The 13,601-nt window shown below is 42.7% G+C and overlaps 1 protein-coding gene across 1 annotated transcript in view; it reads left to right on the forward strand.

Annotated features, from left to right (window-relative positions):
- The first annotated feature begins 313 nt into the window (after positions 1–313).
- The window catches only part of LNX2 (ligand of numb-protein X 2), a 60,387-nt gene continuing 47,099 nt past the window's right edge, over positions 314–13,601 (forward strand). Inside the window, exon 1 of the mRNA XM_064441096.1 lies at positions 314–698. The gene's annotated coding sequence lies outside the window, so the exon portion shown is untranslated. The remainder of the gene's footprint in view (positions 699–13,601) is intronic.

Raw genomic sequence — 13,601 nt, forward strand, 5'->3', positions numbered from 1 at the left:
CCGCACCCGGAGGGGGGTGTGTGTGTCCCCACGTGCCTCCCCGAGGGGATAGCAGGGGCGTAACCGGCCCCGTGGGCTCCTGCCAGCCCCACTGTGTGCCGGCGGCACCCACCATCAACCTCAACCCCGGCGGCGGCGGGAACGCTCACCGCTCTGGCTGAGTGGGGGTGGGCGGGAGCGGGTTTAGCTGGAGGGGGGCTGCCGCCTCCCATCAGCGGCGGTGCCCCCCCCTCCCCCCGAGTTTGCTCCCTAGCGGGGCTGGGGCGGGCGGGGACGGGTCTCTGGGCAGGGCTCCGGGAGAGCTCCCCCGCCGGCCCCTCCTCCGCCCCGACCCCGCCCGCCGCCCTCCGGCCCCGCACGGCGGGCTGCCGTCAGGCGAGTTGCGGGGACACCCCGGCCCGAGGCTCCGCCGCGGCGCGGCCCGCCCCGGCCCCGCTCCCATAGGCTGCGGCGCGCCCCGCCGCCCGGCCCCGCGCCCCGGGCTGCCGCCGGAGTGGCGGAGCGGGGCTGTCACTTGGGCCGCGCCGCTGCCCGGGGCGGAGGCGGCGGCACCGACCCGACCCGGCGGAGACACGCTCCGCCAAGTGCTGGCCGGAGTTTGCCTCCCGCCAGGCGGGAGGGCACAGCCGGCTGGGCTGAGGGGCGCGGCGGCGGCGGCTGAGGAGAGCGCGGCGCGGAGCCGAGCCGAGCCGGCGGCGGTGAGTAACTTCCCTGCCCCGCCGCGGCACCGGGCGGCTCAGCCTCCCCTCAGCCGGCGGCGGGAGGGCCGCCGGGCAGGGCGGTGGCCGCCGCACCGCCGCCTCACCGCCTCCTCTCGGGGGGTCTCCTCGCGGGAGCGGCGGGGCCGGGCCTGCTGCGGACGGCGGGTCGGGCCGGCTTGTGGGGGCAACAAGTGCGGGAGAGAGGGGCCGGGGCCCGGGAGCCGCCGTGCGGGGCTGAGGCGTGGGCGGCTGTCAGCGGGAACCCCCGCCCCGAGCCCCGGCGGCGCGGCCCTGCCCTCGCCCGGGAGCAGCGGGTGCCGCTGTGGGCTGGGCACCGCGCGGCGGGTCCCAGCCCCCGCCGGAGGCGAGCGGGGGCTGCGCCTGGACCCGCAGCCAGCCCCCGCGAAGCTGAGGTGCTGGGAACCTGCTCTAAAGGCGCCTGATTTTGGGGATCCCTAAATACACCTATGCTGCTCTCGTGTAGCTTTATTCAAGAAGCTGCTGCCTGAAAAGGAGTCAAATTACAGCGTGCGGGGGATGCAGAAGAACAGCTGCAAGCAAACCCCTGCTGCAGGAGCTGGTTTCAGGTTATGTGTTTTACAGCTGCGCCAGAGGAAATCAGAGCTGTATGTAAAATGTCTCTGAAGCCGATGTACTTGGCAGCTATTTCGAAATGTAAACTCTAGTCCTCGGTGCTTGGACCCAGGCTCTCCACTTTTTCCCCGTTTGTTAGCTCTTATCACCGAAAATGTGGTTTAAATACTTAAGACCTCGTGTCTTTTCAAACTTCAACATGGCATACTTTGAAATTATCATTGCTCTTGACAGAATATTAGTACTCGGTCAGCTAACTGAGAAAACAGTTGCTGAAGCTCTAGTAGTGGCAAATGTGACCGTCCCTTGTGACTTTTCTTACCAGGTTCCTAACGCATAGCACTGATTGTAGAAATCCCTTATTAAGTACTTCTGAGCTTCATTTAAATCCTTTTTTAAATTACACGATATTGTGGGTTTGTTTTTGTCTCTGTGTGCAAAGTAAAAAAATGTCTGTGAGGGATTAGCTTTGAGATACTTTTGATAGTCTCTGGAAATAAATTTTGAATCGTAAATACATTTGAGCTTCTGTTCAAAAGAGAAATTGTTCTGAGCTAGGCTTTCATTAAATAAACACTTTGAATTACCGATTTTTTTATATTCTCCTACCCAGTTCCTTTTGGCTTCACGATGCTTTATTCTAAGCTGCAATCCAGCAACAGATCAAGGAGGCTTAGGAAGACACATCAGATGGTTTTGGTTAGTGTCCCTACCACTTGGAAAATAAACATGTTAGTACCATACGCTGCCCTGACTTTATTAAAACAATTTTCCTCAAAATGGAAACGAGGTGTGTCAGTGTACATGCTACAACCACAAGACTTAATAGGGTCCTTTATCATTTACTTTTTTTTTTTTTAATTTTAAATTATCAGCTCACTGAGGGAGGAATCCTCGTTGCTGAACACAATGCTATATAAAATGATTAACTCCAAATTCAGCAGGCTGCAGAGAACACCATTGTGCCCAATTAGGTTGGGTTTTTTTTTTTAATAGAAGTACTATGTAATGTTATGTTTTAAAGTACTTGTATTGTTACAATTCTAAAATCTCTGGATATAGTAAAAAAATTAAAAGGGCATAATTTTAAAATGATCGTTCAGTACTGAATTTATAACTGTACTGACCCTTAATGCTACCTAGGCCTTCAGCAAGAGATAGCCCAGGACATTGGACTCAGACTCGGGTCTGAGATATGCAAACACAGTGTGATTTCCTAACACACGACTCGAATCTTCTGTTTGGGGTGGGGGGGGGGGGGGTGGAAGCTACAATTCAGGGATGAAACTTTGCAAAAGAAATCAAAAGAAATGTAAGCTGGTGACTGAGTGGAAAAGCACTCTTCTCTTGAGGCAAGTTAAAAAATAAGCTTACTAAAACCTGTCATGCGTAATTACAAAAATGTTGGCTTTGACATTGCAAGCTTTGGCATTTGTCTGGAGTGTGCTCTAATGGAAGCCCTGATGACCTCAGTGAAACTTGTTTTCGGGGTTTTTTGGTTTTTTTTTTTGTAAGGCTTTACCTGCACTGAACAGCCTGTCAGTCTTGATCTTGGTATCTGTTTATGGGCCTGTATCACTGAAAAGCAGCAGAAGTTTATTAGCTTCTAGTTAAAACTGCCTACTTTAAAATACTTCAAAATATTCCCTTCCTTCTATCCCTTTTTTCTGTACTCTTAAAAAATGTCTTAATATAGTTGAAAGCAACTGTGAAGGACTGATAGCAACAATGTCAAAGTGAAATGTGTAAGGATAGGATGTGTACTAGACATTGGATTACTATAAATTAGTGTCATAAATCAACAAGATGCTGCTTATTTAAAGAGCTGTTAGATATTAAGAGCTGTGACTAATAAGAAAACAGCATTCATTCAGTGTTAAAATGCTCCCTGGTGTAAAAGGCACTGGAGGAAGCTGGTTGCCTGTTTGATACAGCAGTGGCTTGTCTCTGATATTTGAAAATTCTTTGCTGCTTTGGTTTGCAGAAGCAATTTGAATGTGACCCCATTGAATTGCATGCTGCTTAATTGATTTATTAGGTCGATGGAGTTTGTTGCTTAGAAATTGTAGTGCCTTTTGAAGATGAAAATTCTTCTAAATATCACTAGTAAATGATGTAATTGTTGGGTCATGATGCCTACGACGGAGCAATAAAAAATAATAATGTTGCCATGTGTGCTTTTTGGTTTTTTATGGCCCCAGTTCTGTATGTTTGCACTTACATATGTTTAATTTTAAACACCCAAGTATTTCTTTTGGAATTAGTAGGTCTCTTCTTAGGCTTAATGTTAAGCCTGCATGTAAATGTTTTCAGGGTCAGGATTTATGTTCGCAAAGTTCATGGGATAAAGCTGTCGTGTTTTCATACTGGCTGTTCTGCGTTCTGTACGAGATAATGTAGGTAGCTGACTTCTGCTTTGGAACTGGGGGCTAGTTTACCTACTGACACGTAAAGGGATGCTCCCAGCCCTGCTGCTGCATTACGTTGCTGTACCTGAGCTGACTTCATCCTTGCAATGTGCTTTGCAATGCTACAGGCATCTCTTATTTCTAAAGTATTTTTACTGATATAAATGTGCATAGATGTTAATCCTTTACATTCTTGTAGATGCTTATTTCAACTGATATTAGCTTTACAAGTGATTTGGGGGCTGGGAGAGGAGGGGAGTCTCTTGCTGAGTCTCTCACGCTGAGCTGTGCACTAGGTGGTGAAAAGAAAAGCTTACATATGCAGTTGTTTGATATAAAATCAGGTAACTTGTGAACATGCAAGATTTTAAATTGTTTTGCACGTCTGCATTTTTTCCACCCAATTAGTGGGAACTATTTTTATTTAAAAAATGGAACCTTGGGGTAACATAGCTCAACATTTGCAGCCTCATTTTTGTTTTAAGCAAGCAGGTTGTGATGTCACTCTGGGGTGTGGGATTTTGTTAATAGTGTCTAGAATTTTCTTGCTGTCATCACAGCAAAACAGACCAAATCTGGTAAGAAAATAGTTGTAGGGTTATAAATGTGTCAGCTCAACATTATACAGAAGTTGGTTTTTGGTTAATTTTGGGATGGAATGGTAGATGTTGCATTTTGCCTGGCTGTTTTTTGCTTCATTCCACAGAGGAGGATATGTGTTTATATTTCATTGCAGAGATTCATCGCGCTTAACCAGTGTTTGATGGGGTGTACAGAATTTTTATGAAGAACCCTTGTTTGTAGAGCAAAATAGAGTTTGATCAAGGAGTATATCCAATATATGAACTGATCCGTTTTTAAATTGTTGTAAAAGGTAGTGAATAGGAAGGAACCATGACTCACTTTTCTTTCTAGCAAGAGAGCACAACAGAAAGTGGCATGTGCTAAAGGAGAACCCGTATGTGTCTGGGTGAAGGGAGGAACCCAGTAGTTGCAGAAAGGCAAAGCGGGGCTTTTGGATTGGGTTGCCTGGAGTGGTGTAGTGTTGTCGGACATCATTCTGCTCGGTGCGGAAAAATGAGCAACAAGCTACCTCCTTCTGCATTGCTGCGTTCTTTGCAGTGGGAGTGATTTTTGAAGTGTGCTGTAGGCTCTGCTCCCCACCCAAACCCTCGAGATAGCACTGCCGCTGCACGTTCCCATGACCTTCTCCGAAGAGGTTGCACAAGCCCAGTGGAAGGTGTCAGGATGCCGGTGTTGTGCATTCCCAAGGGCTGGCTCTTTAGAAAGCAATTGGGAATAAGCACAGTTTATTATTGGGTTCAAGCCAGTGTTCCTATACGTTCCTATATGTTCCTATACTTTTATCGACTTTTGCAGTGGTACTCGTTGTGGAGGTGGATTTTTTTCTTTGTGTGCAATTTTGCTTGAATCTGAGCTCTCTTTCACAGACAACCCTCTCTTAAAGCAGTGTCATTTTCAAAATATTGGCCCTGAAAGGCCAAGGAATACTTAGTGATGGAGGATTTTAAACTCTTATCTTCCGGTACCTTTCTTTGTTCTTCAAATTGGTGCTAATCCTAGTTTCTGAGTTCATACATAGGAAAAAGAAAGCTGGTGCAGCAGAGATTTTTGGCACAACAGAGGCAAATGGAAATTCAAGCAAAGCTAAAGGAGGTGAAACATCTGTGACTTGTGTTCTGAAACCAGTTCGTGGAAAGCGGTTTTCAGTGGTTGCTATATCGCGTTTGGATAAGCTGTCGTGTCCTGCCACAGGAATGTTGTGTTTGCTTTAAAAGGACCAGCCCATGGGGTTTTTTTCCTGACACAAAGAAACATTTCAGAATCTAGGCATGTCATAATTTTTCTGGCTATCCAGTTTTGGTTGGCATTCCTGAACGAAGTCTTCATTTAAAAAAAAGAAAAAAAGCTTGGCTGGTATGATCAAGCCTTCTTTGTCAATGCATTTTACGTTATCATAACGTGACTGTGCTTCTGCCTGTATACCTTGTATTAGTCCCCAGATAAAACTAGCTATATCAGCCATGTACTCTTACAGCAGTAGAATAGGGCCTGTACTGGGGTTTTCTACAGGTATAGCAATGTCATCCAAATCATTCCACTAATTGACGTCACTACCTGCTACACCAGCAAAAAACCCACAACCCCCACAAGGCTCTTAACCAAACCACGTTTTGACTTCAACGCGTTTGGTTTTTCCGCTCTCTTCAGGATCAGTCTGTGCAGAACAGTACGTTCCTTGTCCATCTTATGCTGGATAGGCTACATCTAGAGCAAGTCCCATTTCAGGGAGGACACTGGAGACGTTAATACCTGTATGCACCTCATGGATAGTGCACTGAATATCTGCAACAGATTAAATACTTAAATATGGACTTCTACACATTTGGAGGTTAAAAGTTACTGAAAAAAAAGATCAGTAGCAGCTATTGCTGCTTCAAGCAGAGGAGGATGCCTTATTGTTACTTCCAAGTTCATGCATTTATTTACCAGTAACCCACCCTTCCTTGTGTTCTGGCCTGTGTTTATTAGATCTGTTCTCCTCCCCCATATCATCTTCTCCTATATTTTTTTAATCAAGTTGTTTAAAATTTGTTTATAACCAGACTGAAGTAACTGTAAGTGAAAGTTGATCAATATATCACAAGACCACATAGATCCTGAAGCGTTGTATAAACTTACTGGTCATGTTCAAAGTGTTTGCTACAAACCCCATACTGATCGTACAGCTGTAACTGTACCCTTGGTACAGTATGTATGCATCGTAGCTGTCATCCAAAGCCTCCTGTTCCCTGGGGCTGCCTCAACTGTAAGTTGAAGTAACTTGGTTTTTAATCTTTAAAAAAAAATCTTTTTCAGTCAAGCTTCTTCAGGAGCAGATTGATGAGGATTTCCTTCTATCTGGCTTCTTTTTCCTGTCTTTACGTCTTGTTTGCTCTGGAGGGGTTTTCTCAGCTGTTCATTGTTACTGACAGAAGCTAATGATGGCTCACACAGTGAATTAGTAAAATAGTTCTGTGTCTGTGCTAGATGTTGCATTTATGTTAACTAAAAATTAGTACAAGTCAGCTCCTGGACTGTTTTTACAAGTAGTCCATTACTAAGCTGCCGTTGCTGCTTCTTATGAAGATTAAAGCTTAAAAACCACAGGGATCCTGCCTTATACTAAAGCAGGATCAAATGCTATTCTTTCAGTACTGAATGCCTTCAGAATTTAGTTTTGCTTCTTAACTATTTTGATTCCTTTTAAATGCTAAAGGTAAAGCTTATCTCATCCAGGTTATGTTAGGCTAAAATACAGATATGTTTGTGTACTTGTGGATCTGTCATGCATCTCATCCGAATATCTTAAAAAGGTATGTAAGTTAGATCTTCACTTACACATTACAAAGGTTCATAAGAATTCAGTAACAACCACCAAATGTGTTTCTTTTTCAAATCACCAGTTAAAAAAGGTATTTTTCTACTTCGTCTGGCAAAATAACCACTCTTCATTCCTGCTATCTGGGGTATGGCTCAGCATGTCTGTTCAGCACTGATACTTTTATATTCTATAGCTTCTGATACGTGTCTGTATATAGCTGGAATTGACACACGCTGAGCTAGGTTTCACCGCATGTACAACAGCAAACATGCCCGTTGTGGTGTATTTATACGGTATGGACATGATCCTGCATAAATAATACTTGCTGGCTTAGTTGTGGGGAGGTTTTCTTCCCACTTTGAAATCCATTTTGACTGATAGCTGCTGACTTATCTATTGACTGTGGCTCTCCTGCTTTCTGCAGGGAAAATAACTTTCCAGTGAAGCAAAAGTGAAGGTGATTCAGTGGTGGTAAAAAGGAGAATCAGCAGCACAGCTTGTCTGTGCACTTGACCTGAGCTGTCTTGCCATGTAAGCAGAAAAAGAATCTATGGGAAAATTAACACTAAAGTGAGCGGTAGTGCAGAATTTTGGGTTACTGGAGTGTGAAATGAAACTGTTACAGTTCTTCCTTCTACAGTAGGGATGTGTGCCATCGACTAGAGAAATGCTGTAGGAGTTTAATGCTTTCCTATTTTGAAAAGTTTGAAGAGCTGTGAAGCCAGGAAATGTTCATAACTAAGTGTCATGCCATTATGAAGCAGACTATTTGATGAAGAGCAACTGTGTCCAGCTTGACATGTTACCTCCTACAAATGATCAGAACCGTATGGATTTCACAACAGGTATCGTTTGTCTTTGAGTGAGTTTCAAGTTTAGCGAAGGCAACTTCACATAATAATGTCAACATTGTGCTGTGATTTCTTTATTTTTTTTGCCTCAAAGGGTCAAAGAGGAAAGATTTCTTGTTTAGTTGCGATACTGACTTTCAGGATAATGATGGTTTGTTCTAAAGTGTTGATATAAGTGAGGCCGTGTGTACCTGAAAACCTGCTAAGCAGGTTAAGTTGAAATGCAGGAGAGAAGGGTCTTCACTACAATGCACCCACATGTGTCGGGAGCAGTTGCTATCCCGTATATGCTATTTTTCAGATGATGTATCACATGCAGAGTCCTACTTAGCCATCTTTACAGCTTGACTGGACAATTGAATCTGCAGTGGTGATTCCATGGGGTCCTTTGTGGGCATGAAGAGTCCTCCTGCTTGCTTCTGCTCCTGAGGAAGTCACTGAATTCACCACAGCTATGATTATGTGGTTATAGCAAAGCATCTCTTATGGGATTTCTTTGCTAGGGCTCGATTGCTGCTGGTACAAATCGGGTTAGCATTCTACTTGTCATTGAAATTACTTTAAATATACGTGTATATATATGAACTTAATTTCTATATATAAATAAACAAAACAGTATAAAAAGAAAAAAAACCCCAAATCCTGTACTTTCTTTCTTTCAACAATTTTTTTTGCTCTCTTTTCAGGTCTTACCTTAGAATCCTTGCAAATTTAGCTCTAACATTAAGCATTTTTATGGAAGAATGAAGTTGAAATACAGTGGGTAAAGGCATTATAGAAATCTGGTCCAATATGTTTTTACTGACTTAATTATTTTTACATTTTGCAGTTTTTGCTTTTACTTCTTAGTTGTGGAATAACTTCATTCTGCTGGTGCTGTAAGCACTTGTAGCAGTGAGGAGCTTCAATAATGTGTTTTTTAAATAGAAGATCTGTATAAATATCACGATTATCAACATGGATTATAGAAGAATGTAATGAATGATTTATGGGTTTTATTGGGGGATTTTCACATAAATCGCCACAACAAATCTTCAGAAAACAGTAAATGAGTAATGGAAAAATAACAACATTTATAAGATAGAAGGATTTATTTTCTTAATTTTCCAGCTGATGAGTAGGTGCGTACAAAAAGACAGACACCAGATTGCTTTTGCTGTCATGATATATTTTCCTGTAGTCCAGAGGTTACGTTCTGTCTTTATTTAATAATAAACTGATTCATTTTTCTGACTTAAAATAAGCCTGCTTGCCCGCCTCTCAAATTTGAAGTGCAATGGAAGCAATAAAAAAAGGTGGAATAGCCAATCATTTAATGAGATATTAAAAATGCATTTAAAAATATTTCAATGTTTATTTATAAAATTGCATTAAAATAGATGGATAATACTCTTTCTTGGAAAAAATGTTCTGCCTTAACATGAATTGGAGAGGATTAGGATTTAATAGAGTGAATTACCCTTTTTCTGTTGAGGGGAAAAAATATTTTCCCCCAAGGTTTTGCTTTTAAAACTATCATCTTTCTTCCCAGATGTGCTTGAATACATTCTGCATTGTTTTAAAACAACTCTAATCTTTAATACGGTTATCTGTAAACTTCCTTTGTTTACTGAGGAATTTTTTCAGATTATAAAATAATTTTATATACAAATCCTCCTTTCCTTGGTGCATATTGTAAGTCTCTGTTGCATGCCTGAGGCAGTGCCCCGAATGAAGCCAATTGACACCAATTATTGATGATGATACTCTGTGCGCTGGGAAGTGGAATCGAGTCTCCGGTCTTGATTCTTGGTCTGTTTCAAATGTAGGGTAATGCGAGCAGGTGCATTGATTTGCAGCATAAACATAGACAAGTTACTTAAGAGTATATGGGATTGAGAAGATAAAATAGTTGGAGCTGAAGTTGTCATGTGCTTTTAAAGAACTTGGTCAATATGGTTTCCTGGTACCCATACACCAAAATGAGAGGAGCTATTTTATCTCATTGTAGTGGTGATATTTCATTACGCTGGGGCACAGGATAGCACTTAACAGGAGGGAAGAGCCCCTCCATCCCAGTACTCCATCCCACCTAAGTGTGGCCTGATCTGATTTGCTCTGACTCCATCAGACTTCACAAGCTAAAATTGTACTGCATATTTCTCATGCACCAATAACTCTCTTTCAGTGGGGTTTTTAAAATGTGAAATCAAGCAGCCTAACATTGGAAATGTGCTTGTGCATCCCTCATGCTCCTCCTTTTTGCACAGGACTGGGTTGCTGGGGTAAAAAGGCTTCTGAACAGAAACCAGCAACTAGGTTACGACACAGGTACAGGAGGGGTGGGGAAAACTGAAAGGCAGTGGGTAAGCTAAAAAGTGACATTTCTTAATTTTGTAAATTAGCTTGCAACCTGAATCATCATGTTTTAATATTGCTACATGTAATTGTTGACATTGTCTTTTTAAATGACTGCAACAGTTGCAGCAACTACATCATTAATAAAATCCTTACTGCTTATGAGGTTTAGAAGGAGCTGGTAATGCTGCCTGAGCTACAAGACAACTTAGAGACACAAGAGAAGTTTATTATCCTATAGAGGGAAAGTAGTCTGCTTGTTTTTTTCTGGAGGACAAAATGATCAGTGAGGATTTGGGTCCAGCCGGGTTTCCCCGACTGCAGTTCTTTCCAATGCTGGCAGCTTCTCACAGGTCCGGCTGCCTGGGCTTCCCTGTGAAGTGTTCCCTCTTGGGTATTGCTTTGGCAAGCTGTCTTCAGGCTTTTGAAGGACGGACAAAAGAAGGGAAATACAAATTTTTATCAAAACCCAGTGTGGAATTTCTTGGACAGAGCAAGCTGTGCAGGTACATGAGGATTCTTCATGTTTGAAGTTGTCAAAATCTGTTGTAGGGAAGAAGGTCGGATGTGAATGCACGCACCTGGTATTTCCCCATCAGGACTGCCCCTCCATCCTCTGGATGCAGGAGTTCAAACGCCAAATGTAGTGGGGGAAGTAAGAAGTAAGCAAAAGAGGATGCGTCTTCAAAGGACAAATCAGTGTGTTAAGAGCTTCCCTTGCTGGCAAAAGCCTGAGTAAGCAGGTGGGGCTGGCAGCATGCCCTGAAGGTTAATGTAGTCAGTCACCAAGCCAGAGGGGGAGGTGAATCCCTCCTTTCTGCCAGGGTTCTCAAGAAAGATGCTCTGAGAAGGATTCTGACTGCTGCCTCTCATTTCACCTTGGGTGCTGGGAGAAAAAAATGGTATCTAGGACTGAGATAATGCAAGGCTAGACAAAAAAAAAAAATCAATGTGTTTAGTATTGGTGACATTTAGAACCACGTTGTATTCTTTGGAGCAGCAGCTGGGCTGGTGTTTCATTTCTTCTGCAGCTCAGCTGCCTGGGCAGGCTCAGAGTCTGCCATCCACCCTCCCAGCCACCGGAGCTGCCCGCCACACTAGCCGAGGTTTTATGGTGCCTCTGAGGCTATTCCTGGATGTCAAGTCTATACTGGAGAAATACTGCCAAACTTTTTTTAGCGCTAATGCAGGAGAGGTCTAGCTGAGCAGAGACAGTGATATTGTTAATTTTCCAGGCTGTTGCTATCTTACTCTCAGCTGTCCCTAGACATCTTCACCATTTTATGTTTCCTCTCTAATGGTATAAGCTGGGATGTCATAATATCCAAAATCAAATGTACCAGAAAATATAATAAATTAGAGTTTGGCTAGCAGAGTAATTGAAGAATAAACTGAATTTTAAACAACACAAGATTGCGTTCTGAACTGATTGCTATGCACAAAATGCACCAGAGGAGTGCGACTTCATGTAGATTTACAATTGATGGCACTGTTTCCTAGATTGCTACTGGTAATAAAGAAATGAAAACGGTTTGAACTTTTGAGTTAGTACCACAACATAATATTGCAGCAAAGGAGAAGTACCATTCAAGTTACACTGCAAAGTAATCCTGGAAGGAAAATATTCATGGTGCTTTATTTATTTATTTATTTAAGAGGTTTACATGTATTTAGCAGTTCTGGAGTTTATAAAGCCACAAAGTGAATGAAGGCTTTGGCATGGAAAGAACTAAATTTGTCCTCTACGCCTAGTGTAATTCTTACAGGAGAAATTGCTTAGGAAATGTAGCAGTACAGTGGATTCCTCTCAATTCAGCAAACTGAGTGTAAGTACATTTGATGTCCTCAAGGAATTCTAAGGCTGTTTACCAGGTCAGTTTTACAGCAGATAGGCTGCATACTTTGTTTGAATAATTTTCTTATAATTTTTATTTCATTAAAAAGAGGTAATGCACATGCCTAAGACATTTTAAAAACAACCCTCTAGCTGTGATGCTAGTAGAGATGTAGGGAGATGGCATAAGAATTTCTGGTTCTTGAGCTAGAAGTTACCTCAGCTGAGCCCTGGAAGCTGAGCATCCATGTTCTCCTGGTCTGTTGAAATGTGAAATGAGATGGTGCTGGTGAAAGCTACCCTGAAGCCTGCTCTTACAACCAGAGGCTATGGGAAAGCCTCTGAAATGCAAATAGTCAGTAGCAGGTATTTGCTAAAAGATCACAGATGTTGCTTGAGCTGCTGGATTGAAGAATCTGAGTGGACTCTATGAAAGTGGGTCCTGTGCAGAGACATTGGTGTTGAGGTAGCCAAGCTGCTGATGTTTAGAGAAACCTGAAAAACATTTTTGATTGAACTTTATTTTCTGTTCATCCTAATTTTGAGAATCCAAAGGAGATTTTGTAGGGATGAGAGTTTTGGCAGCAATAATCCAAGCTCAGGCAAGACACTGCCATGTCCAAAATTATGTGATGAAATACCAGCGGGTGGAAGGGCTGTTCATTGGCAGAAATCAAACATCAGGCTTCTTTGGTGGCAGGGAGGACAGGAAGGCAAAAAAAAAGCAGTATTACTGCACTGAAAGACTCTCATTTTGTAGTGATAAGTCGTATGATTTGTTTAAGTGCATACTTTTAAGTTTAAAGGTTTAAGTTGTATTTGAGCATAAAATGGTGTTGTTTATTTTCATGATTGTAAAATTTAAATAAGGTTCTCTACCAGGAATGGTAATGCAATACATTTGATTTTTAAACTAATTTTATAAAGTAGTGAAAAAAGGTAGCTCTTGTGAGTTAAATACTTGAATATCTATGGTAAGCTTTAGCATTATTAAACTAATTCAAAGTGCTGTAAATCCCTTGATTTAAATTACTTCACTGTGCCATGACCTAATGGAAGCAGGAATTAATCTAGATGATGCAATTAATAAAATACTTACATCCCCTGTGTAATATTTTAAATGAATTATTTTTCTGGTTGTATTGTGATCACTTAACTTACCTCCTCATGTCCATGCTGTGGCCCCATAGAAGTGGGCTTTGGGATCACTGGGAGGCAGGAGGGAGATACGTCGGCTCCTGTGTGCACTTCCAGGCTGACTGGGGAGATAGTAAGGGCCAGTTTCACAAACAACCTGCAGACCGCCACTGTTCTGGCTCTTCAAACTTGTGTAGCAGGAAACTTGGGGGAATGGTGTTACAAAGGAAAAAAAAAAATCTGCCTATCAATAAGGGAAAATAGACAGGATTTAACCCATTTAAAAAGAAACAAACTTGAGCAGTACAGGAATTCCTACAGGTAGGTTGTGAGGAAGGTCATCTTCAAGATCTG

The sequence above is a fragment of the Phalacrocorax carbo genome, chromosome 1 (assembly GCF_963921805.1).
Source record: "Phalacrocorax carbo chromosome 1, bPhaCar2.1, whole genome shotgun sequence".
Lineage (NCBI taxonomy): Eukaryota > Metazoa > Chordata > Aves > Suliformes > Phalacrocoracidae > Phalacrocorax > Phalacrocorax carbo.